This window comes from Rhipicephalus sanguineus, chromosome 8, assembly GCF_013339695.2.
Source record: "Rhipicephalus sanguineus isolate Rsan-2018 chromosome 8, BIME_Rsan_1.4, whole genome shotgun sequence".
NCBI lineage: Eukaryota > Metazoa > Arthropoda > Arachnida > Ixodida > Ixodidae > Rhipicephalus > Rhipicephalus sanguineus.
The window spans coordinates 46,637,273-46,663,174 of record NC_051183.1 but is presented as its reverse complement, the minus strand read 5'-3'; the positions used below and the strand labels follow the sequence as shown (position 1 = coordinate 46,663,174).

Sequence of the window (25,902 nt, the reverse complement as noted above, 5' to 3'; positions counted from 1 at the left end):
TTTTCAGAGAAATTGATTTTTGTCGAGCGCCCAGACTGGGACAGTTGGCATGGAATGACCCATAATTATTATTGACGTACAATCGACATGCTTGATGAAAAGGCGTTTCTTTTCCGTGTTGTACCGATTCTTATGAACGAGAGATAAAGCGTAATTTTTTTGTATATTTCCCAATACATGTGAAGCGGATAGAAGCACTTATTTTGAAAGACCATATTGCTTAATTCAGTGTATATTAGCCGCCCTCTGTTCAGTTGAGCAGCTGTTTTCAAAACACTAATGATTTGGAAAGCTTCAGCTAAGGTGACACACTACATGATCGGAGGAAACTGGATGAGCGAGGTAAACTATGTCGGCCCCCTGAAATTTTTCGGGGCTTCTTACAAAGTGTTGCAACTCGAAAGTACACCGTAAAATATCAGACGTCAAGGCGAGGGCTGCGACGTGGTTCCTCTCAACCTTATGTTGTTTCATATTAACTTTTGCTTATAGTCAATGCAATAATCAAATTAATTTACCTTTGACGCTAACCATCGAGGTATGCAAAGCTAGCTCGCCAAAACTGGAAGCCCTTCAAATTCAAGCTACCCCCTCTAGTCAAAACTGGTTTATTGTGGGACGAGAAAGTCATATCACCGGTTTTTGGGGCATTTACTTTATTACGATCTTTCGTAATGGTCGTAAAGCTACTCCTCAACCTGCCACACAGCTACTGGTAAGAAACGTGAAGGCTGTCATAAGGAACGTCTTTTGGCTGACTGGTATTACTCAAGTATTGGCGGTTGACAAAGTTTCAATGTTCCAAAACTTACATGCGTACGTGCGAGGGAACCTAAGAGGTACAATGTAGCAAATTTCGGTTGTGAGATGAGCTGGTACAGTAAAATACACGCCAGAAGGCACGCCACATGCAACAAGCTTAATTTGTATGAATAACGGTTATATGAGATACATATGTATTATGAAGAAAGGTTTTACTCCATGTTTGACGGCACGTGTTATTTCAGAAATTTTGTCTTGTGAAATGTTGACCACGTGTTTTTTTTTATTTATCTGCGTTTGCCTTCTTTCCAATCGTTAACAACGCTTCCGCAAGCTCCCTTGGAATAGACATCGTAGCTTCCCTCCATTGCACATAGAAGGTCAAAGATGAATGAGCAGCATGGAGGAACATTGTCTTTGTAATCGTCCTTCACCCAAAGCTCACAACCTGAAAAACAAGATGGACGGTGGTGAAAATTTTCAGAGCGAGCAGTTAGCACAAGCTTACGCACACGATATTGCTTCGCGCACGTTTTGCCCTAATTTACTTCGCTGATGATAAATTGTTCTTTTTTTTGGTGCGATAAGATATGCCCGAACAACATAACGAGAGAAAGTAGCAAGGCTATAGTGAGCGTGAGTTATGCAAGCATTAATAAATTATTGCGAAGGGTTTTAAAAAAGCAAAAATACCACTGTAAAAGTGCGAAACGTATCGCAGTAATTATTATGTAACTCCTAGATAATTTATATGCACAAAATCGCACAAATAAACAGCTAAAACAGCCATAGTTCTTAACGTCATCTACTGAAGAACGAAGATTTTTTCAAGGAAGCTAAAATATTTTAGGTGTCCTTAGCTGCTGTTAAGGGGTATACGGGGTGTAAGGGGTGTACTTCCTGTGATGGCATTTCTGTGTGGAATGCACAATTTCGGTAAACATAGTGGGAATCTTCTGTAAATTTATGGATTATGGAAGCGTGCAGTCCGCTAGGACTTGGCTGTTGACCATCGACCACCTTCATTGTACGTGAACGAAGCGAACACAAGCCAGCGAAAGTGCGCACAAGTCTTACACCTACCGGATCCGGCTACGGATGGTAAAATTGATGAACGATTAATCGCTGAATCAATTAAAAGTACGCCGCAAAACGATTATTCGTCGTCGATGTCTGCCTATCAAATAATCGAATCAATCTATTAAAACCGTTCGATTAATCGGTTACGGCATCCCCACCCCCAACTCCAACACCACCCCTTGGCTGCACAGTCAGCTCTCCTTGCGTTTGATAAACCAGTGGTTTGCGTCGCCAGTTAAAAAAAGTGTTGCCACACAAACTCAGCTCGCCTTGCCTTTGATAAACCAGTGGTTTTCGTCGCCGGCAGTGTGTATTGCAACTTTTTTGGTATTTTATTTTACCCTCAGCTTTTACTTGTTTTTTCGTTTTTACCTGCACTATAAAGTGGTCCATGTAGTGCCACATTGTAATATGGTTTATGTATTTCTTGTCTGGTTCCTATTGCTGTTATATTTTTCTCCTAAGCAAATAAATAATATTGTTTATTAATGAAACAAAGAGAGAAAATATCTTAGAAGGCAGAGAGGGTGGCCTGAGCTAGTACGCCCCAGTTTGCTACTTTGCACTGGGGAAAAGGCAACGGGAGAAAAAGAGGGATGAAGTATGATGATGGTGACAGGAGTAAGCGATCCGTATATATATGAAGACATGATTGCTAGAGTAAAGGGAACAAGGGCAGTAATAATAATTTCTTATTATGCTTTATACCAACTTGCCCAACTGTACACCTTATAGCGTATATACCCTTTTCATGATTGTAAAATAGATTTCCTACGATGCAGTTAGCCCAATCAGTGGCAGTTAATCACTTCTGCAGACAGCGTGTTCAAGCTCAGCTTGCTTGCGCTATTACGCGGAAAATGTAGACTCAGTTTTCTTGACACGTATAACAGAAAAACCCCTCCACGTGCAACGAGGACCTCTTCGATACTTGAAGTGCGACAGGTGCCGCCATCAGTTAGGCGAATATGCAGAGCAAGGAAGCGCACTCGCTCGCGAATTGTGAAAAGGTCTAACAGACCCCTTTCATAATCCGTAACCTTACGCATTGGTTTACTGAACGTCTGGCATACAGTCCATTAATATTCAAAAAAATGCCCTTGTAGCATTTGGTAATACTGTATGGTCGCATATTTCGGGGGAAATGCAGCTTTCAACTAATGCTTGTACTCCCATGTCAGTCACCGTAGAGGCCCTCGGCTTTTGCTGTGACGCGAAGGAAGGACAGTCGCGAAACACTATATGCTCTAATGTCCGATAGATTGAACAGAGCTCACAGTTCGGATTTCACTGTATTCTAATGGTTACTGTGCTAGACTGCTACGGCATTTTACGGCAGTTTTTTAGAAATTTTTTAGATGCGAAGCAGCTCTTTGACTAGCCTGTGTAACGCTGTTCCTCCGTTCGTCCGTACGAACGCACCGCAACGCGCTCCCCTCGCCGCAGGTGTTGGAGCGGTACCAAGTAGGTCACGCCGCAGCTGCGCGTTGACGTCACGCTCCCCTCGCAGTGCGCGCTGACGTCACTCTCACCCTCGCCTGCCGCGCGCTAGCCGCAGCGCCCGCAGCTGCCGCCTCGTCCGTTCGCCCGCAACACTTGCCGCTACCGCCGCTCGCTACACCGCCGACTCACCGGTTCACGCGCAATAAACCTGACGCGCTCCTAACGTACGCATTGAAACATGTCTGTACGTGTCACCTCTCTCTCGCTTCAACTTCAACGTCGAATGTCTGCAGGAACCTCTCAGCGTGCACTTCACCGATCACAAGGCCGTGGTAGTCAAGGCGAAACGCGCGCCCGCTCCGGTCCAGCGCCCGTGTCCAATCTGAAGAAACGACAAGACCTACGCCAGCCATCGCTTCAAACGAATCTTCCAGCGCTCACCGCAGCACCCGCGTTAGCGCCGTTCAACCCGTGACGCCACCGGTGCGCAACGCTGCTGCTTCGCATCCCATCAGGTTTCCCTTTGGGAAGATGGTGTTAATTTTTCGATGAAGACGGAAATGCTTGACGCACGTGCACTTAGATTGAGGTGCACGTTAAAGAACCCCAGGAGGCCCAAGTTTCCGGAGCACTGCACTACAGCGTCCCTAATGTCGTAGTGTGGTTTTGGTCGTGAAACCCCAGCAATAATTATTAGTATTACAGTTCTGGCTGTTCGCACGACTCAAGAGGTGCGCGTAGGGCCGAGGTAAGGCAACGACCAGGGGAAACATGTGGAGTACACTGGCGCAGCTGCCGTTTACTCTAGCAGCGAGGCAAAAACTCATGTCACTATTTCCCGCAGATGCCTGTACCGATGGTCTGTTTGAGGCCAGCATGTTACTGTGGAATCTCGCATGGGTGACCTCAAGGAAGAGATCACATCAGTCCGGAATTATAGTATTATCTAGGGCTTCCACAATACCTAACGGACATGCGGAGAAAAGATGCTCTCCCTACGCTTGCGAGCGTCTTATTTACTTCCTCTTCTCCTCGTCTCTATTTTACGTTTCTCGGAATTTCCTTCCCATCGGCCACGCTGCATGTTTCCGGTGCGACTTTTCGACCAGTGGGGTCACCTAAAGCGCCCTGCGATTTTGGTGCGCTTGAGTAGGCAGTCTTCGAGGAAATACGACCTGCTGCCGAATCGTGCCTGGATGATGGCAACAGATCCTTGAATTCGTGACATCACCGAAAGACCAAGGGCTCCCTGTGTTCATTGCGCGAAAGTCGGAATTTTCATGCAGGCGCAAATACGCACATGCGAACTCTACGCGTCTGACTTGGGTGGAGATCAAACACAATGCCTCTCAAACAATGAGATAACCTTTTAAGTGCGAAGTATTTGTTAGCAACGCTTTGGCAGTTTGAGCGCTTCTATCTATCTATCTATCTATCTATCTATCTATCTATCTATCTATCTATCTATCTATCTATCTATCTATCTATCTATCTATCTATCTATCTATCTATCTATCTATCTATCTATCTATCTATCTATCTATCTATCTATCTATCTATCTATCTATCTATCTATCTATCTATCTATCTATCTATCTATCTATCTATCTATCTATCTATCTATCTATCTATCTATCTATCTATCTATCTATCTATCTATCTATCTATCTATAGCCGCCTACGCTTCGGTGCTCTCATGATCGCATCCTTAACTTGGTGTAGACCAAAATTCGCATGGGAGGGCAAGACAATTTCACGAATATGACTGTCGATTCATGACATTATTAACGTGAAAATCCTGTCGCGTACATCGTAAAACCATTTCCTCCAGACACGATTGGCACATACTCGTTTGCCACGGGTCGCGGTGTACGGGTATGCGCCACAGGTGACATGACATGACAAGAACTTTATTGGAGTCCTGAGGAACTCGAATCTGGGGAGCCGGAGGCCCCCAGATCAAGTTGGTGGCTCCGCCGACGATGGGACTGGAAGTACAAGTTCTGTCGCGATGTCGTGGGCCCTCTGGACGGGCTGGGGTTGGGTGTGTAGATCGCTACTCTTCAGGGATTCCTCCCATTGCTCATTTGTGAAGGGTGCATGGAGAGGCATTAAGGGTTGGGCACAGCCAGAGCATGTGGTCGAAAGGACATGAGTCATGGCCGCATTTGGGGCACGACTGTAAGTGATCGGGGTCTATCCTATTAAGGGACCGAGGAGTGGGATACGAACGTGTTTGCAGGAGTCTGAATGGGGTAGCCTGAAGCTTGTTCAGTTTGAGGTGGGGTAGTGGAAATTTTTTCCTGGCCAGGCGGCAGTGGGAAGTAATTTCGTGGAAAGTACAAAATGAATCTTCATGGATGTCGACCTCGTTACGAGCCTGGCTATCCGTGGCAGCGCGGTACGTGAAATCGCGCGCTAACCGATGAGCCTTCTCGTAAGGATTACATCCGAGCGGGTTAACTAAGCCATCAAGATGAGCTGGGAACTACGTGATGTGTTACCCCCCTTCGCTGTTCTCCCGCGTTCGTTGAAGTGCTTTTTTCAAAATATTGTTCGCCTGTTCAGACAAGAGGGCGCTCGAGAAGGATCTAACTGCCATGCGCGAGTCCGAGAATACAAAGGCCCCTTCTGTTGCGCCACAGGTGATTGACAGTTTATATCTAACCAGGAACGGCGAGAACGCACATTGGTAATTTAAATGCGGAAGCGTTAAGGTAAACCGACATCGGCAGCGTTCACCCGATGAATGAAAAGAATGAAAATTGGGATCCCAGCAGGAATCGAACCCAAGCATTCTGTATGGCAATCAAGTATTCTGCCACAAAGCTACGCCATGTTTATATACTGGTTTGGAAAAACAGCCTATGCAAACGTAATCTCGGTGCTACGTCAATAGCGGTTGTAGTACGGGCTATTCAATTTTACAAGAAAACAATAAACACTACATGTGTACTCCTACGATACAGGCGTCATATCAGATTAACGTCTTTGGTTCCAGTATGTGCTCCGCTTTTATAGCAGTCTAATATACATTACATTTGTATTTCTACGATTAAGCAAGCTATATTGAAGCACTGCTCGACCCCGGAGGAATACATTTTACGTATCATATTCACATGATTGCACCATAACATGCACTTAGTTTCGACAATACTGACGTATGTACTCTAACGTGAGGGCTGACGTGACGTCGCACCATACGTTACCCTTTAAACGCCAGTGTTGCCGACGTCGACGTGCCAGGTAAGCCCACGATGTGCACACAGCTACGCCCCTTACAAAGACACACCGATCCCTCTGGTAACGCTTGGTTCAAAGCCATAAAATACAGCATAGAAGTTCTCCCTGACTGCTTCGCATGAAACCGATTCCCACAACGCGTGGGATTTGCCGAATTTTTTTTGTGAAATATTTATGCATTGTTTCACACATTTAGACGACGCAGTGCCTTTTGCGGAAACAAATCGTGTGTTTCATAATTGGTATGCAGTATTTTCGATGTATTTTTTACACTTGTCCTTGCTTTTCCGTAGCCATGCCAACTTTGCATATGCGCGAACTAAGGATGTATGCTTCGGTAGTGTACCTTGTTATGGCTGTCAGTGATAAGGGCGAAAAGTTATGGGACGGTTGAGCTTCGCCTTTAAGAGTTGAACGCGATAGCGATATCCAGCACCATCCTCATCGTGCTCCGTTTCGCTTGTCATTATGTTCATACGCACGACATGCCTATAGTAAAGGTAAATGTTTCCACACTCTTCCACAGAGCTTTTATGACAACAGTGTACCCACTACGTGTGTCTAGCAGAATGCCCTCACTAATGTGTCGGAGGTCGGAGGTCGCAGGTTCGGTCCCTGCCGGCGGCAAGTCATCTTTTCGTCCACTTTACTTTCTTCACATTTACATTCCAAATACTACAGATAACACCCCCTGTACTTTCCTTGGCGTTATTGTCTGTTAGTTCTCATTAATATTGTGTCTAACAAAGATAAACGAGCCCTTGAAAAATCATAGCTTTCCTTCATTCATAGCAAGGGTCTCGTCCTGGCAGACTTAATGCCTTCAGGTAGTATGCGAGGGATTATTGGTCAGCTGCCAACTCGTAAAAAGATCACGTGCTACGTGACGCCAAGAGGCAAAAAAAGAGTGTTCCACACTCGCCGCCATGGCTGCGATTGGCGCTAACACTCCTAGGTTTAATCAACATATATACCCCAGAAAGTGGACGGGAGGATGACCGCCGCCGTAGCTCAGTGGTAGAGCATCGGACGCGTTATTCGAAGGTCGCAGGTTCGGTCCCTGCCGGCGGCAAGTCATCTTTTCGTCCACTTTACTTTCTTCACATTTACATTCTAAATACTACAGATAACACCCCCTGTACTTTCCTTGGCGTTATTGTCTGTTAGTTCTCATTAATATTGTGTCTAACAAAGATAAACGAGCCCTTGAAAAATCATAGCTTTCCTTCTCACTAATGTGTGTACCTTTTGTAATGGGTGGCATGCTTTACAGCAGCAATTACCCGCGTCATAATTTTTCGAAGCTGCGATGCATTCACTAGTTGTTCGTAAGGGAATACGCGCAGTAATGTGTGTGTCTTTTGTAATGGGTGGGCGGCTTTAAAGCACCCACTCTTTATGCAATCACATGGTGTGACGCCAGGTGGCAGTGTACGCTTGTACCACGTTTTACTACGATGATAAATCTCGTGCTGTGACGCCTGTACACAGGATGCCCATGTTTGTGAAGCATGAAAGCTACTTTCAGTGCAGTTCCAAGCATTGGCGGGACTCTGCGGTAGAACACCTGCCGGCCACTCCAAACGGCTGGGTTCGATTCCACCTCGGGTACATCATTTTTTATTATTTGCATCCATGGCGATCTTTCATTCACGGAAAATGATGATTTTTCGCTCACAACAAACGATGCTGACACCAACGCCGGAATTTCTGAGACACGTGCTCCTTAGCGCTATCGCGTTAAAACCACGTCAAGGATGCTTGATAGGAGCTGTCTGTTATTTTTCTTGCTAACGAATGCCATTGAAATTGAATGATTCATTGATTAACGAACGCCGGCGAAGTTGATAGCGGCGGACATCGCCATGAAAAACAGCTTTTGAAGTGAGATCACAACAGCTTAAGGTGTGAAAGATTCGATCAGCTGTGTCAAATTCTGCTTAAATGATGAGCAGGAAAGCTTTCTCATGTAACCTTTGAGCTATAAATGCAGCGAAATTCGGGTGCTAGTTTTAGATGCGTGGCTAATATGCAGATGTTTAGTAGCAAAGCCATCAAACCCCGGTAGGAACTTTAGACTACGTGCGAAACGCTGCAAGGAATGGGCTACGCTCAACCGTAATACAGTGAAACCTCGGTGATACGATCACAGCTCATACGAATTTCGGTGTGATACGAATTTTTCGTTGGTCCCGGCCAAGGCCCATTGGCCTGCAATGTAATGGAGTACGGTTGTCGCGAACCGATTTTCACCCAGCGACGTTTGTTACAAACGTACGCTACCGCCCAGGTACGAAGAGGTGCTGTCCGCGCTGTCGCGGAAGACGCGCCAAGCACGTGCGAGCGCGGGAACGCAAGGGTGGGCATACGCGCCGCACCGTCAAATCGCCAGAATCACGTAGTAAGAAAAACACTTTGCTAAAGGGGGACAAGGACCGAAAGAAGGCGAGGACGGTCTTGGCGAAGGAGTCAGGCCTCACAACGTCAACATACGCGACCGTTGAGGTCACACTTGTGCGGGCGCGGTCGTAAATCCCCCAAAAAACATCCCCAACACCTACGCGATAACAAAAGCAGAACACAGGACCGTGGTTCTGCAGTTTTCTGGCTTTGATCCATCGCGTCAAAGCGCTTTTTTTGTTACTCTTGCTGCAGTACCTGGTGTCATGCAAAAAGCATACTAAAATTTGGAAGGGGCTACTGCTGTCGCGGGTCACAATGCACCTTGTTCATTAATTAAATAAGCGTATACGGACCGTATATTTATGAGTGCTGGTATGATTGCCGACATCTAAAAACTTAACTGACAATCATTCAGGGTTCTTCCTGACGCTGCTGCGGCCCTGAAAAGCAATAAATGAAAATGTACTGCAGCTTTCTTTTGTCGCATGCTAATTTTCCATGCTTTCTGGTGATCCGAGTTTCGGATGATACGAATATTTTTGGTGGTCCCGTGAGGTTCGTATCACCGAGGTTTCACTGTATTTGAAAAAAGATTGCAAATAATAAGCAAATCAAGATGCAGCTTCTGCCGTGCCACACGCCACATTATGTATCATAAATCACTACGGGATCCTGTGTAAAGATAACAAAACAGATTCAGAAATTTTAATTTCTGACGGTGTAAAGAAAAAAAAATACTGGTAAATATATGTCACCGTGAACAAGAAAGATTATCGTTGTGACAAATTCTCAATATACACACCGTTTCCCTCGTTTAACCTAGGAATATTAAGCAGATCGCAGGAACCGCCATCCGTAAATATAAGAGGATCAGCATGTTTGATGTCTGTAAAGAGGAAGATCTTATAAAGCAGGAAATGATAAATATTCGAGTGCACTTGTATACACTGTGACAACAAAAAATAATATTATTTAATGTTCGAACTAAGCCGCCTCTGCCATATGTTCACACGCATACTCGATTTTCTTTTCCTGGTGTACATGTCTCACCGGTGAAGACATTGTTATCGCTCAACGTAAGGCGCACTTTCGTGTATCAAAACCTTCTGGAAAGTTTTCTCTGATTCTGTAGCAATATAATGCTCTAAATTGGCTGGTGCGCTACGCGAATACTAAAGCACACCCCCACTACGATGCGGTCTTCCTGAAGTTTATAATGACCGCCACGGCTTTTAAGCTTAGCTAATTCCAGCGCTCCTACGATGCAACCAATGAGTTCGTCGCAGGACAACCGCCTACCATCCGCAAACGAATGGCCTTACAAAACTTCTGTATAAGATCATTACCGATGTGTTAGCAACGATGGGCAAATCTTAGCAAAACACGACTCTCTTATTCGAAGAAGATCCCACATGCCAGATCACCACTTAGCTGTGAAATTAAGGGCAAGATGAAGCCATGCGCAATCGTTGAGCTCGTGAGGTCACCCGCTCCTGTGTTGTAAGAGACATTGCGCGCGGGGTTGCTGTTATTTGTTGTAATTCGCAGTAAACACATGTATTTAACACATTTAACCACTGTATGCAGCAACTGTGACAAAGTTCGATAGATGGTTCTTGCTCTTATTGGTAGTTTTGTACATACGAGGTTTTAACGTATTTTTTCACAAAGGACACAAGTACGGCTCCCTTTGGAATTTTCATGTGTTGCACGATCAAGTTTGCTAAATTCATTGCGGCTTCCATTTTTTGAGCAGATAAGTTTCTTGTCGAATCTTTGCCAAAGTGCAGTGTTTGACTGAATTTCATTTGTACTTGCAAAACTGTCTTTTATATAATAAAAGAAGGCTGATGCTCTCTTGACATTCAAAGGCTTAATGGTCTTGAAAATTTTAAAAACTGGATGCTGTAGAATGCCGTCAAATGCGCTAAGCAGGAATGATGAATGTTTTTAACCCAGCCTACTGTGTCTGAGAAGGTTAGAGGGAAGTGGCGTTGACGGCTTAAAATTTTCAGCGAGCGGTCAGATGGTATATGCCTTACACAGGCTCGGCTGTTCATAACGGTTACTATCAGACTGAACCTTCTGATATTCCAACTATATTTGAACTCTCCCTCTGTGGCAAGAAAAAGCTTAAACGCGTTTTGCAGGTTTGAGAACAGCGCCGGTGGCTTAGTAATGTAAAGCGATGCTTATAATTCGCAGATGTATGAGAAATAGAAAATATTTCATATTTAGAATGTCGTCACGATAATACAGATAGTATTCCAATAAAACACTATCAAAAGAGCCTGTTTAAGACACGATTGTCTTGCTTACCTTGTGTAAACTCATATTCAACAGCATTTTTTGATGTATAATTCAGTGCGCTAACAGCTGTTACGTCTTCATGTATAGTGCCCCTGAAATGTACGTATTAGAAGTATTATAGAGTTCCTAAGCGATTGTAACGGTTTTTCTGAGACTCATTAAAAAAATCTGCTTTGGAGATGGTTACGCCAGCAAAACTGTTCACGTAAAAATCTGTGGGCCATTGCCTCTTAGAGTTGTTAGAACATTTAATCAACTCAGGAAAAATTGTTCAACCGCTTTGCATTCCTCTGTTATATTCGCTCGAAGAGGGGTTTTCACGGCTGAATTAATTAGTCGAACATTCTTGGCGAAAGCTTTCAAACCCTTGTACAGTTGTCTATTCAATTAGAAGTGTCACAAGGATGAAAATATCAGTGGATAAAGCTTGTTAGATATTATGCTTGCATATTTGGACTGAACGAAAGTTACGCCGCTGAATAATAAATGAAAACAAATGATATTTGTGTGCCACGCAGTATCTTGCGTAAAACACTGCAAAAATTAACAATAGGTACGAGAACGTCTGCAAGGAAAGTGTGATGCTTGTTAACGGATTCTCAACTGTAGCGCGTACCCCCAGCCATGGGCCGTGGGTATGTGCACCACACATGACACCAAAAAAAGAGCGAAAATAGACATTTAAGACTTTATGGCTCTTTATGCGGGTCAAACACGCAAATACATACCACGTATGTGTTCTCTAATAATAATGCCTGGCGTTTTATGGGCCAAAAGCAGGATATAATTATGAGATGCGCCCTTGCGGGGGACTCCGCGATAATTTCGACCATTTAGAGGTCTTTAGTATGCACTTGACTTCAACTACATGAGCGTTCTTTGCATTTCGGCCACATAGAACTGTGGCCGCGAAGGCCAGGAATCTAGCTCGTTCCCTGAAGCTTTGAGCTTAGCAGGGCGGCCCACTACGTACTACGCTACCAGGGTGGGTTGCCGTTTGCTACAATTAACAATTTTAATGTAGCAGACAAACGCTGACAAACGTGCTGTCACAACCTTGAGCAAGAAAGCAGGTTGTAAAGATAGTAAATAAATGCTTTACCTAAGCAGTCGTGGTGAGGTTAGGCTATCAGCAGCGTGGTTGCGCGTGGTGGTTGCAGTGGTGGCTATCCACTCTTACAACCATGTGATAAAGATTACAAGTGTACCTCTATGACTGAGCAAGCTATAGTCAAGCAATGCTCGTCGTCGCAGAAATGCGTTGGCGAACGCTGCTGATGACATGCTCTTTAGCGCAACGTAGTGTGCACATCGTCTCGATAATAACTGACGCCTATGCTCTAAAGTGCCTCATAGGCCCACGATAGGCACGCAACTACTGAATTTAGACAAAGATATCTATGCATCGTCTGTAACGCTTAGCTTAAAGCCATGAAAGGCGGCACAGGCAGCTACTTGCTGGCTTATTCACATGAAATCGATTCCCACAATGTCAAGCTCTGCGGCCGTTATTTCCACTGAATGAGATTACATGCCTTGTTGCCAACGTGCTGTCGACGTTCCTTCGCCTGGTGACGCACTATACATCACTACTTGGGGCTACTCAAAGCTGCCCCCACACCTGACAAACACACCGTGGGCAGTAAAGGGAAACGTGACCTGGCAGACCAGCGAGCGCTGATCGACAAGGTTAAATGGTCAGGACAACATGACAAAATACGTTAACATAACACAAGAAACACTTCTCATTACTGGCCGTTCACTGTATGCAGATGGTACAACCATATATTAAGCTCATAAAAACGTCAACGTTTCAAGGGAGGCTAAAACGTCGATTTAAAGAATGTCAGCGTTTGGCGCAGGAGCATCTTTCTATGCATTATGATATAGAAACCAACTTTTGTAATGTTTCATTTGCAGTTAATAAGAGTCGTGGCAATAGTGCTGACTATAGGGCTAGAAGTACTGCCGGTTACTAAGAGCTTCAGGTTTTTAGGTGTAACTTAAGGTCATCATCTAAAATATAATCATCACGTTCAGACTAAGGTAGAAAGTTCTTTTATTTGGCGTCCATGTAACCAATGAATGTCGTAATTATTTCCAGGGCACATTATTACTTCACTGTATAACTCATACATTTACAGCCACCTGTTTTATGGTGTATCGTATTGTAGTAACACTGCCTACTCTCACCTAGCCGACTCTTAAACTTTTCAACACCTTCAGAATTAAGCTTTCTAACTAATGAATTTGAATTATGTTTTTAAGCACTCAAAGCCGCTTTACTAAAGTGTAATGCTGCCAGAACATCTTGGCACTAACATGAGAATTTTAACAGACGCTATATCAATTATCTTCAAGTTTAAGCCAGGTGACACCTTAATCTCAGTTTATCCAAATGATCTTCTCATAAATACTAACGATATCAGGATTTTCGCAAATGATAATTAACTTTTTCACCGCTTCAGAACAACGTTTATAAAATTAAATTGCCTGTTTTCTTGGCTTTTATTCTGGAATTCTATGCCACACGAAATGAAATATCCTTCATTGCTACATAAACTTCAATATTTCTTCAAGAAATATTGTTTCAGAAGGTTACGTGAATAGTTACATCATTTTACAACGCTGCCATTTCTTTATTTAATCTGATTTGCTTCTCGCGGTTTTTCATTGCTATATGTGTGCGACTCTCTGGCTATCACTCTTTATAAATGTAGCATGTTTTTCTATTGTTTTCATATGGATTTACATTGCTTCTGTTTCATAACTGCAATGTTTTGTAGATTACATTTGCTCTTCGTTTTGGTTGGTTCCATTTTGTGCCAACAATTTCATCACGCCTGCGTAAGGAATATTTTCACTACCATACTTTGGGTCGTGTTTCATTTGTTCGTTTTTATTTTTTACTCCAGCTATTTCCTTAACTTTTCTAGAGCACTTTTTGTAAATGTACTGATAGCTCACTCGGAAATTTACATACACCATATAGGTGCTTACTACGTTAGGAGGTCCACCGCCACGGTGGTTTATTGGTTATGCTGCCCGGCTGCTGACCCGAATAACGAAGGTTCAATCCCGGCCACGGCGGGCGCATTTGATGGAGACAAAATGCTAGAGGCCCGCGTATTGTACAATTTCAGTGCACGTTAACGATCCCCAGGTGGTCAACATTATCCGCAGCCTTCCGCTACGGTGCCTTTTAGAGCCTGAGTCACTTTGGGCCGTTAAAACCCATAAAGCAACCAATGAACCAGTTTAGGAGGTCCCCCTGACAGTTTCATGACTATGGGACTTCTGAATGTAGGAAATATCACTGATCCCTGATTGCGTTAAGATACGTTCCCCAGTCCCGTTATCGCCAAATATAGGCCTTTTTAGGCACGGCCTGACCTACAGTGCACGACTTCTTAGAAGGTAAAAAGTAACATTGAAAGGTAAAATGGCTGAATGATTAAAGTGGCATATTGCAACTCAGTTCTGCGGAATCCCGCAAAGTGGCGGGAGGGTTGAGAAAGGGAAAATAGACAACCACCCAATTGTAGCACGAAGCCACAAGGAAATCCGTACGGATTTCTCAGAAAATAAAGCCTCTTAGTCGCCGAAAAATTTCTCCCGGTACGGGGTTCGAACCCCGGACCAACGCCTTTCCGTGTGGTCGCTCTACCAAGTGAGCTAACCAGGAAGCTAGAAAATAAATGGCGGCGAGAGGGCAAATTCACCGACAACTCGAAGCAACTGGACACATGTTGCAAATCAGTTCTGCGGAATCCCGCAAGGTGGAGGAAGAATTAAGATAATAATATTAATATTATTTCAATCACTTTTCGATAATCAGGTAAATACTCACATTGAATGCTTAGCTGTAAGCCAGTATTTATAATAACGATGAGCAGTTAGGCGAATTGTATCAAGCCTGCTCATTTGAACACTCCAGCAGGTGAAATTCGTTCGAACATTTCCCACGTTTGTACCTATAGTCTCAGAGTTTACAGTTGTGGTCACAACTTGGTAATATATAACGTCGCTGCTTTTGTTTATACTCTGTAAGGAAGACAAAAATTTCAAAATATTGAAGGCGACTGTTTCTTTATGTTGTCAGTATGCAGACGGTTTCCAGCAGGATTCAGGAACCTGCCCTATGAACACTTAGCTAGTTTTCACATCTGTTAACTTTTCATCTACTGTTTTTATAACATTACACACACAAGAACGTGTCATGCGTTTGCCTGGTAATGATTTCTTCCTAGGTGCCCTGCGAGAAGATTGTGCAAAACGAGAGTCGGCTCTTAGATGGACTGTGAAAAAATTCCGTAACTTTATCGGACGAGAAGTAATTAAAATAACGTGAGGCATTTTCTCATAAACGGGAGAAATTTCCATAGGAACGACGGACAGTGTTTGCGTTTGGTAGTATACGGAGAGTGTCTTCACGGTTTTCCGTGCGGAAGCAAGCAGCACGGAAACCTTGTTCGCAACATGGCCGCTCAGTGTTTGACGCGGTCGGACATTTCGCGGCAATAATTCGTAAAATCTAAGCGTGCACTTGATGTTGTCCGCTGCTTAACTCACGTAGGTTGATTCGTCTGCCCGGAAGTTGCGTAAGGTCGGATCACATGGAAGGTTTACTTCACTGCTTCCTGGCACGAATAGGTATGCGCTCGCCCGTATGTCTGACCTGCCAAGTCTGGTCATGTTTGTTTAACTTACCTATCAGGTAAGCCATATTTTACTGCTTTAACAAATGATTTCAGAAATGCTCTCATACAAAGCTGTTGGGAGTCGCATGCGCGCACTTGAAAGGCTTGTTTACGGATGTTTTACGCCCCATGTTTCAAACGGGCATTTCCAGCCTTTTCGAAGACGGACAGAATACCCATGCCTTGAAAGTTTTCACCGATTTTGATTCATACGTTTTTGATAATACGAAAGAAGACTGAGAAAATGACAGGGACACCATATTTTGTAATCTTGTGTGCGCGGCAGTGGCGTAGCCAGGAGTGCTTTTTGAGGAGTGCGCATGCCCTTGACAGTGAAATGGGTGAGCAGTGAGCCAGGTGAGGGCGCTTGGAAGCGCCTACTCTCGGGTGTTGTTTTACTCTCGAGGATCAGAAGCATCGCAGCTTTCTGCACGTCGCGTGGTGTTGCGGCACTGCCTCCGACATCGGCCCACGCCACCGCTGGTGTCCGTAACAGCTATCAAAAACAAAAAGACCGTGTACAGGCGCCATGTCGGGCAGAGAATCACGTTATGAGCTGTAATATAGCGTTGTAGGAGAGTTAAATACCATTCTTCATCTTCATCAGCCACATCAGAAGAACATGAGTTGTGTGCATTAGCAAGGGGACAGTCTTATCTTGTGTTTCCAAAATAAAATTTTCATACATCCATTCATCAGTCACAGCATCAACAAGTGCACATAATGCCTTAGACGCGAAGTTGCTACCTCGCTTCTCCTCAGAAAGATGAATAATGACCTAGAAGGCATTTCTCTACTTTGCAAAATTATATTTTATGGCGTAGTGGGTACCTTCCAACTGTACTTGCAGTAGTCGCCACAAAAGAGAGAGAGAGAATTAACTTTATTAAAGGTCCTGAAGGGGCCTGGGCACCCCTTACGAGGCAAAAGAGTTTGCAACGTGCCCTAGCAAAGCCGCTCCTCCAGATTTTACTGTGACGGTGCTGGATGTTCCCTGTAGACATGACGTTTTTTTTTTCAGAGTATGTTGAAAATTTAGGAATCTCAGCAGCGGACAGCTACAACAATGCATCACTCGGGCTAGCTAGAGCACAAGGGTTGTCTGCATTAGCAAGTGGACAGTCGTATCTTGTATTTCCCATAAAAAATTGCTGTTGAGATATGCCTAGTCCCTTTAGTTTCTAGGGGAGTGCAAATATTCGAAAATTTCGAATGACGGATCCGATAGCTTTTTATTTAACTTGGGACTCGAATCTAAAAATGGATACTCGAAATTCCAAACGTAGATTCGAACACTTTCTGAAAAATGAGCTCCGACTTGAAAACCCTAAAAAAAATCTTCGAAAGGCGAGATATCATGTTTCATTTAAATTATTGACGGGGCTAGCAAGATACATGCCGCCCGAGATATTACAGGACTATCGACGCTTACAGATCACTGGAGGATGGTGCTTTTGCTTAAACCTTTAGTGTCACCGAAGCAAAAGTGAACTCAACCCATTATCGTTATCAAGACATTTATAATGATGTTGATTCATGAAAAACTGCTTGATTGCTAGCTGTGAGTTTTATTTAAAACATCGTGATAAAGTGTAACCTCCACTCCTAAAATAACAGCTGTATTTTAACATATAGTTAAATATCTCGAAGGGTCTCGTCGCTGCTCTATACGAGCTTACCTCAGTTAAAGTAATTAAGCCGATTTTTGTTGCTCAGGAGTTATCATGGTGCTACTTTGTTAATGTTTATGAATATTTATTTGAAAGAAGATATTTGAGAATTCATAATAAGTGTTGCCTCATTTTTCAGAAACTAATCGAATAGTATCCGATTCGTTGCCTTCACATACCGATTCGTATTCGATTCTATTATAAAATTCGCTATTCGCACACCACTGTTAGTTTCCGTGGAACAAACAATAGTTCGAAAGTTGATTTAAAAGCATATCGAAATAAGATAACCAGCACCAGCGACATCGCAGGCGCTGTTTCGAGGCTGCGAGCTAAGGTGAATAAGATGTAGCCGCAATACACTGTTGCAGTGCTAGCTAATGCAGTTGACAATATCCAGCCATTTTATTATGGAAACTGGTGGGGAGCCTTTAACGCGTAGCACATGAAGCTTGCAACTATGAAAAGGTTTACAGAAACATTCGGCTCAAATGCGTCTTCAATATGCCATGACGTGTCAGGACACCAAATTTACTTCAGCTATACATAATTTCCCAAGAGCAATTCATACAAATACAATTAATCATCGTTTGCAAGGAAATTTATTTTGTGCCAGCGTTAACTTGAATATGTATGTATGTATGTATGTATGTATGTATGTATGTATGTATGTATGTATGTATGCATGCATGCATGTATGTATGTATGTATGTATGTATGTATGTATGTATGTATGTATGTATGTATGTATGTATGTATGTATGTATGTATGTATGTATGTATGTACTCACACATTTCCTTACGTGCCAGTCACCCCACCCTCCCAATAAATAGCAAAAATTGAAATTTCGAAACTAGTTACCGTCCACGCCAGCTGGTACTGGGACAGTTTCTTCTCATTCTTCCATATGGCCTCATCAGCTTGCGAGAATAAGAACCCAGCAACAATCACCGCGAGAGCGAACATGCTCAGTGCTGCGAGATTTAAGTCTGTCATCAACTGCGACCACCTTATGCCGTGTGCTGCTATATAGAGTGCTTTACTTACGGTGCTGATTATGTTATGCTGATGTTACAGTGGACGCGACGGATTGCCCTTTTCGTTGGAATGCCAACAGTTACGCTTTGGAGAATGAAAGTATGACATACAGCATTTCTGTAACAGAAGGCATGCAAAAAATTTGACCAATTCGTCCTTTTAAGTTACCTCATGTGTTGATGAATTATGATTTCTTAATGTCAAAGAAAGCTCAATTTTTTAAAGAATGAAGTAATGGATGGTGCACTGGCACTATAAAAGACATTACTAATGATGGTTTTTATTGTGTAATTGCTGATATTATTACCTTTTCAGGTTCTCTTGCTTTATCATTATTAATTTTGCTGCTATGTATATTTTACTAGTAGAGTGACACTTTACGACGCCCAAATATGTTACCTTCGGAAAAGTTAGGGGGGCGGAGCCCCCCTAACTTTTCTTAGTGGGGGGCTACCGCCCTCCATCCGGTAGATACGCCTATGCACCCAGTGCAGCGATAGTCTCGAGCACAATTGTCGGTCGGCGAATAATCAGATCAGCGGTAAGGCGCGTCGGAATTTATACATGTGGCATCGAAGATTCCAGTCTTATCAATGGTGGCCGCGCTAGTTCCAGAATGAACTCCACTGTTTATGTTGTGCGCTGAACCTTATCAGAAGGTTCTCAAATAATGGCCAGGTTCCGAGACATTCGGAAACAGTTTGCGCATGGCAGCGGCTACACGTGTAACAGGCCAGTTACATAAAAATAGAAAAAAAGCACGCGGGGCATTGTCCCCTTTGAAAGAGCATCGCCCCGATGCTTAAAAGAGAAGATGGAAGGGAGAAAATATACACACGCAAAAAAGATCAGTAATAAAGGAAGCAAAAAAAAAAAAAGGGCGCTTCGCACTAGCGGTGCCAAGCGTGAAGTACAATTTTGATGACACAGCACGCAACTAAACGAAGAACGAGAAAAGGACGAGTTCTGCGCCCAGGGCATGCGCTGAACGCCCAACTGAAGTTAACTTAAAAAAAAAACACTTACAATATACAAGAAAACTTGTTAATTCGACACTCGTTAATTCAGAAAATCGGACAATTAGGACGTGTTCTCTGGTCCCGGCCAGCGCATGCATTGTTTCATGGCATCAAACTCTCCTTAATTCGGTCATATTTTGCCGCAAGTCCGTGAATTAGCGCGCCGAACGCGAAGTGCCATGAAAGTGTGACACAAAGGAACGAAAACGGCGTTGGCGGACAGCCGAAACACCCGCGGGCTTCACAGAAAGGCGTGGTCGCCATACACAATCGCGTTGTTGGTACATAATGAGGTATGGGTTCACAGCACATTCCGTTTTAAGACAATGGGGTAAAATGAGCCGCGTTGACGCTGTGAACCAAGTCGCAAATGAAACCTGAGGCTTTTGCACTAGATTTCCACATTAATCAAGAAAATGAAAGTTCATTGATGTAATGCACGTGTATTTATCTTTTAACACGAAAGTGTTTATGCCGGGGCCCACCAAGATCTTCATGATGTATTTCCGTCACGGAAATATGTCATGAAAGAAAAAAAAACTACAAGAAAAAGTTCCGTTCACAGGAGTCGATCCCATGACCTCTCGGTCCGCGACGACGGCTGGCGGGCGTTTAGCCCACTGAGCTACGGCGAATTTTTTTTTGCTTTATTGACTGAGCTACCGCGAAACACAGAACGGAGATCACATCAACGCACCTTTTATCTTTCACATTTTCCTCTCACAGTGCTCTTGCATGGATGGATGGATGGATGCTATGAGCGTCCCCTTTATAGCGGGGTGGTGACATGTGTGCCACCAATCTCAAAAATTGAAACAAAAAAAAAGTTGCAGTGGCTTAGCTCGGCTATGCCAGGATATACGTAGCGTTAGCAAAGGTTCAGCTGATTATTCTTAGCTTTCCAGATTGTCCCGGATTATTAGCCTTCTTCTGTTCATTCTTCGTACGCTGAATTACTAATTGCCAGGCAACTACTTCGGGATCCGATGAGATAAGCTTCTCGGATCTTCTGCGCTGTCGAGCAGCACTTGCGCTCCCCTTCTGCATGGCGTTACCCACCTGCAAACGCCAGTCAGACGCGCTATCAAGCGTCCCCAGCGCAGTGTCAGACGGCGACTGCACAGCGAAGTCGAATCGCTGCGCCCGCGCCGGCGCCACTTTGTCTATGGCTATGACGTCACTCCTCTCGAATGAGGCGCAGACCGGCAGCGGCGAGCCGCGCGCGGCGGTGGCGGAGTCAGCGCGCGCGCCGCCGCCAACGTGTCTGCCGCGCTTACGACGGCACTCCTTCCGAACGCGCAGACCAGCAGCGGCGAGCCGCGCGCGGTGGTGTCGGAGAGCGCGAGAGACGCAAGCTCCGGTGACCCATCTGTGTGACATCACTGATCCTCGCGCATGCGCAGCACGGCTCATGACCATCCACGTGAAATCGGATCCGGCTAGGCAAGTGTAGCTAACGCTACAAAAACGCACCGTTGCGGCGACCGTCCCATTCCGCGCGTGTCCAATAGAAGTGTAATTTCGATTAACACACAGCGAGGGGGTGTCTTCAGCCCAAGCCTCGCTCATAGCGGCCATCCATATCGAAAAATAGCTCTCCGACGCTCGCCTGGCTGTCGCACCGCGTTCCCCGTGCGCCCTGGGAGAATTAACTGCCAGGCTAGAGGGAAGACAAAACGCGCTTAGCTTCATATGTCTTCATATTCACCATATGCGGTGTCCACGTATACGTTAAGAACTTCAGCTACCGCAAGGGTTAAATCATGATCATGGGCGTTAGTCGTCGGTACGGAGATGTGCCACTAGGCGTCAACTTGAGTGCGTCCACATCAGGCGATGCTACATCTGCCAAACAACAGACATTATACAAGCTCTGATATACCAATGTACTAAAGCAATCAACTTCTTCTGTGACGACACCTTTCAGTTTCGTGTTATACCGATTCCTATGACAGAGGGATCAACCATCTTTTTTTCTCAATACTTTCGATAATTCGGCATTCGGTTAATTTGGACAGTTCTTCCGGTCCCACGAAATCCAAATTAACAAGCTTTTACTCTACAGCCATCGGCACACTTAACTCGAACGCTCCTCCGCGTGGCCTCGTCCCGTTTCAACTGACGCCAGCGCCCCCAAGCGTTGCGGACAGAATGTTTGTCACAGCTAACGATAGATGGAGCGTGGGTCGATTTTACTAGTAAATTCCTGCCTCATTTTTGCCGGATCGGCGGGTCGAATACATTCACTTGGCAGGTCGGTTTTCACCACGTTTCGCTCGTGGCTACGTTCTCACTAGCGTCCATGAAATTCATTGCCGTATGCTTATCTTATCGCTGACACTTACCTGCTCGTTATTTTGCCTTTGAGGAAAGAGCATAGTGGTAATATTGCAGTGTGTGAACCTCTTGCTAAAGGGCGTAAAGTTAAACGAAGGGCACGAGAAATGCGAGTTGGCAGTAGACGACCACTAGTAGGCTTGTGTGTGTAAGACCCAAGTCCTAAAGGCTGAAGGAAACCGAAATTAAAGTGCAGTATATGAAAGACCAAGGCTAAATGTAGCACAGTACACTAAACGGGAACGTTTTAAGTTTATTGTGTGGTTCTGTAGGGTTCGTAGCGACGTTAGGCCGAGTTGCCTCATTTAATACCCTGCGATATAGAAAGAGCGGAAATTAGACTGCACAAGCTTTTACAGCGAAAGCTGTTATGAGATCATTTCATCGGCCGTTTTTCGTGCCGTAGTTGTCCGCCGCCGCCGCTGCCGCCGCCGCCGCCGCCGCCGCCGGTGTCCGTAACCAGTATCGCTCGAAATAAGAAAAAAAACCAAATAGAAAAAAATTCCAGGATGTAACGAGGTTCGAACCTGGGCCCTCTGCGTGCAAGCCCAGTATTCAACCTCTGAGCCATGCCGGTGCTTGAAACTGCTTTGCAAAAAGGTCCTATACAGGCTTCATGTCGGGAATGAACCACATTAGCACATGCAATATAGCGTGGTAGAAGAGTAAAATAAGCACCAAGCGTCGCACAACGCGAATTCTGTAACCAGGCGTCACACAATGCGAATTGCGCAACGAGTAAGTTGTTGAATGCTTCCAACCCATTACAAAGGGCTCTGCCATAATTCTTCATCGTCATCAGGCACAGCATCAACAAAGTGTGCATAATGCCTTACATGCGTTTAGCAGGTACCAACGCTTTCCGTAGAATGACGAAAAATGGCACAGCGCCTGCTGCCCTACTTCTCAAAAATTACAATGATTTATAGCGTAGTGGGTTCCTCGCAAGTGCACTTGTATTGGTTGGCAAGGAAGCCCATAAGCGCATGATCCACTTCCTCGGGGTCTCAGTAAAATTACAATGATTTATAGCGTAGTGGGTTCCTCGCAAGTGCACTTGTATTGGTTGCCAAGGAAGCCCATAAGCGCATGATCCATTTCCTTGGGGTCTCAGTAAAGTTCTTCGCCCCCCCCCCCCACGTCTCTCTCCCATGTCAACGTATGTTATACAGCATGACGGGAGAGGGAAATAGCGACCGGGCGTCACCCAATGCAAATTACATAACTGGTGGGCCGTTTCAAGATTCCAACCCATTACAAAGGGCTGAGCCATAATTCTTCATCGTCATCAGTCGTCGCGTCAACAATTGCACATAATGCCTTACAGACCTGTAGCTGGTGTCTCGCTTCGCCGCAGAATGACGAATAATGGCTTAGTAGGTGCTTCCCAACTTCACAAAAATTGTGATTTATGACGTAGTGGGTACCTTTCTAGTGTACTTGTATTGTAGCCCCAAGAGAGCTTAACGGGCTCCAGAAACGCCGCTCTTCCAGCTTTCGCTTTGACTGTGCTGTGGTTTCAGCGCAGGCCTGGCGTTTTTTATAGCGACTATTTCAGCAGTATTTGACGTGGTCGAGAAACCCTTGCGAATGCCACGGACACGTATTGAATGCGTTGCGCGGGGCATTTCTGTTGCATATTCGACGCTTTCTGCAGAATAACAAATAAATATATTTGCGTACTTAAGGATGTCAAAAATGATGAGAGCAAGTTGCACCTCCGTGGCACCAATGTGTTTAAAGCAGGATGCTTATTTCCAGCACAAGGGACGCGTCATTACACCGAGTCGCATAAATATCAACTGCTTGGTTTTATGGAGGTTGGAATCTGTCGAACCTTCAATGTAATTATTGCATCATAGCATGCGATGTAAAATCAAATGTCTTACGTTGTGTGAAATTATGTTAGGCACGTCAATGATTTTTTTACAGCGAAAGCTGTTATGAGATCACAAGGGCCGTTTTCGGCGCCGTAGTTGTCCGCGGCCGCCGCCGGTGTCCGTAACCACTATCGCTCGAAATAAGAAAAAAAACGAAATAAAAAAAAAATTCCAGGATGGAACAAGGTTCGAACCTGGGCGCTCTGCGGGGAAGCCCAGTATTATACCTCAGAGCCATGCCGTTTTTTTTTCTTTAATTCATGGAAAGATGACCCGTTACAGCTGTGAACCACACACTACATACTTCGTCACATTAGAATTACCTTAACATGCAGAACACCCACATTGTTGCCTACAGTAAGAGGCTGTGCTTAAACCTGCTTTGCAAAAAGACACTATACAGGGTTCATGTCGGGAAGGAACCACATTAACATATCTAATGTAGCGTGGTAGAAGAGTAAAATTAGGACCAAGCGTCACACAATGCGAATTAAGCAACGAGTGGGTTGTTGAATGCTCCCAACCCACTACAAATGGCTCTGCCATAATTCTTCATCGTTAGCAGCCACAGCATCAACAAAATGCACATAATGCCTTACAGGTGCTACGGTTCTCCGCAGAATGACGAAAAATTGCATAGTGGCTGCTTCCCTACTTCAAAAAATTATGATGATTTATAGCGTAGTGGGTTCCTCGCAAGTGCACTTCTATTGGTTGCCAAGGAAGCCCATAAGGCTCCCATGATCCGTTTCCTCAGGGTATCATAAAGTTAATTCCCTCTCTCTATCTCTTTCTCACGTTAGCTTATGTTATAAAGCGTGGTGGGAGTGACATAACGACCGGGCGTCACACAATGCGAATTAGGTAACTAGTGGGTCCTTTAAAGCTTCGAACCCGTTACAAAAGGCTCAGTCATAATTCTTCATCATCATCAGCCGTCGCATCAAGAAACTGCTCATAACGCCTTACAGATGGTACGTCGCTTCTCCGCAGAATGACGAGTAATGTAGTGGTGGGTGCTTCCCAACTTCACAAAAATTATGATTTGTGGCGTAGTGCGTACGTTGCTAGCGTAGTTGTATTAGTAGCCACAAGAGAGTTTATAACGGGCTCTAGAAATTGCGCTCTTCCAGCTTTCGCTGTGACTGTGCTGCACTTTCTGCACAGGCCTGGCGTTTTTTTCTTGCGATGCGAGGACCAGCGTAGCCCGGTGGGCCATACAGGCCGCTGGAGCCGTACACTGAGGGACCCAAGCACCCGCCTTGATTTATTCCCCTCTTTTACACACGAACGTTTTCACTGTCATTTGTGCATTGCACAAATTAACGATTCCGAAGTAGAAGTATTTAGAGATCTGCCTTTGATATACAACAATTTTGAGGCAGCGAACCACTTTCTTTCTGTGTACAATAAAAGGTTATTTGTGTGTCGTCTACTATATGAGGTTTGAGAAGTTAATGTGGGCTTAGATGCTTGCTAAAATACTCTGCAAAGTTCCAAAATGCCATCTCACGTAGCTAAGGAAGCGGAGGTTTCAGCTTGACCAGTACACGGACCACCGCGGTTTGCGATTAATCACAGACTCACAGTACATTTATATCGCTTCGCCAGTGTTGGCAACCGCCTGTACGCAGCTACTTCGGTAGAAGATGACCCCACAGAAGTAAATTCTATTCTTACATTCATGACACATTTTCATTGATAATCACACGCTATTCTCTTCAAGCAAATATCTTGTAATTGATGGCAAGGTGGGCGTTTGATTATAAGGTAGATTTATTTTGCGAGGATAAAGAAGAGTTTCCTTTCGCGTTGGCACACAGTGAAAGAAACAACAATTTTCTTTCGTGAATTTCCATTCGCTTATTGGTTTTCTACATCGCCTTTATAAGTAAGATTTCTATAACCTCTTATGAGAAAGCGATGTTCAAGAGGACATTAGGCACGTTCAGTTGATGATGTCCCTTGCTCTACGAGACACCGTTCTTGCTGACAAGGCATTGCGTTCCATTGTAT

The 25,902-nt window shown here is 44.5% G+C and overlaps 1 long non-coding RNA gene across 1 annotated transcript; it reads right to left on the bottom strand.

Annotated features, from left to right (window-relative positions):
* Window positions 1-1,048: 1,048 nt before the first annotated feature.
* Window positions 1,049-11,334, bottom strand: LOC119401820 (uncharacterized). Its single transcript, XR_007417288.1, has 3 exons — window positions 11,251-11,334; window positions 9,734-9,817; window positions 1,049-1,210 (listed from the first exon to the last, which is right to left on the bottom strand). It is a non-coding gene; the product is annotated as an uncharacterized LOC119401820 (long non-coding RNA).
* Between the last annotated feature and the right edge of the window lie 14,568 nt (window positions 11,335-25,902).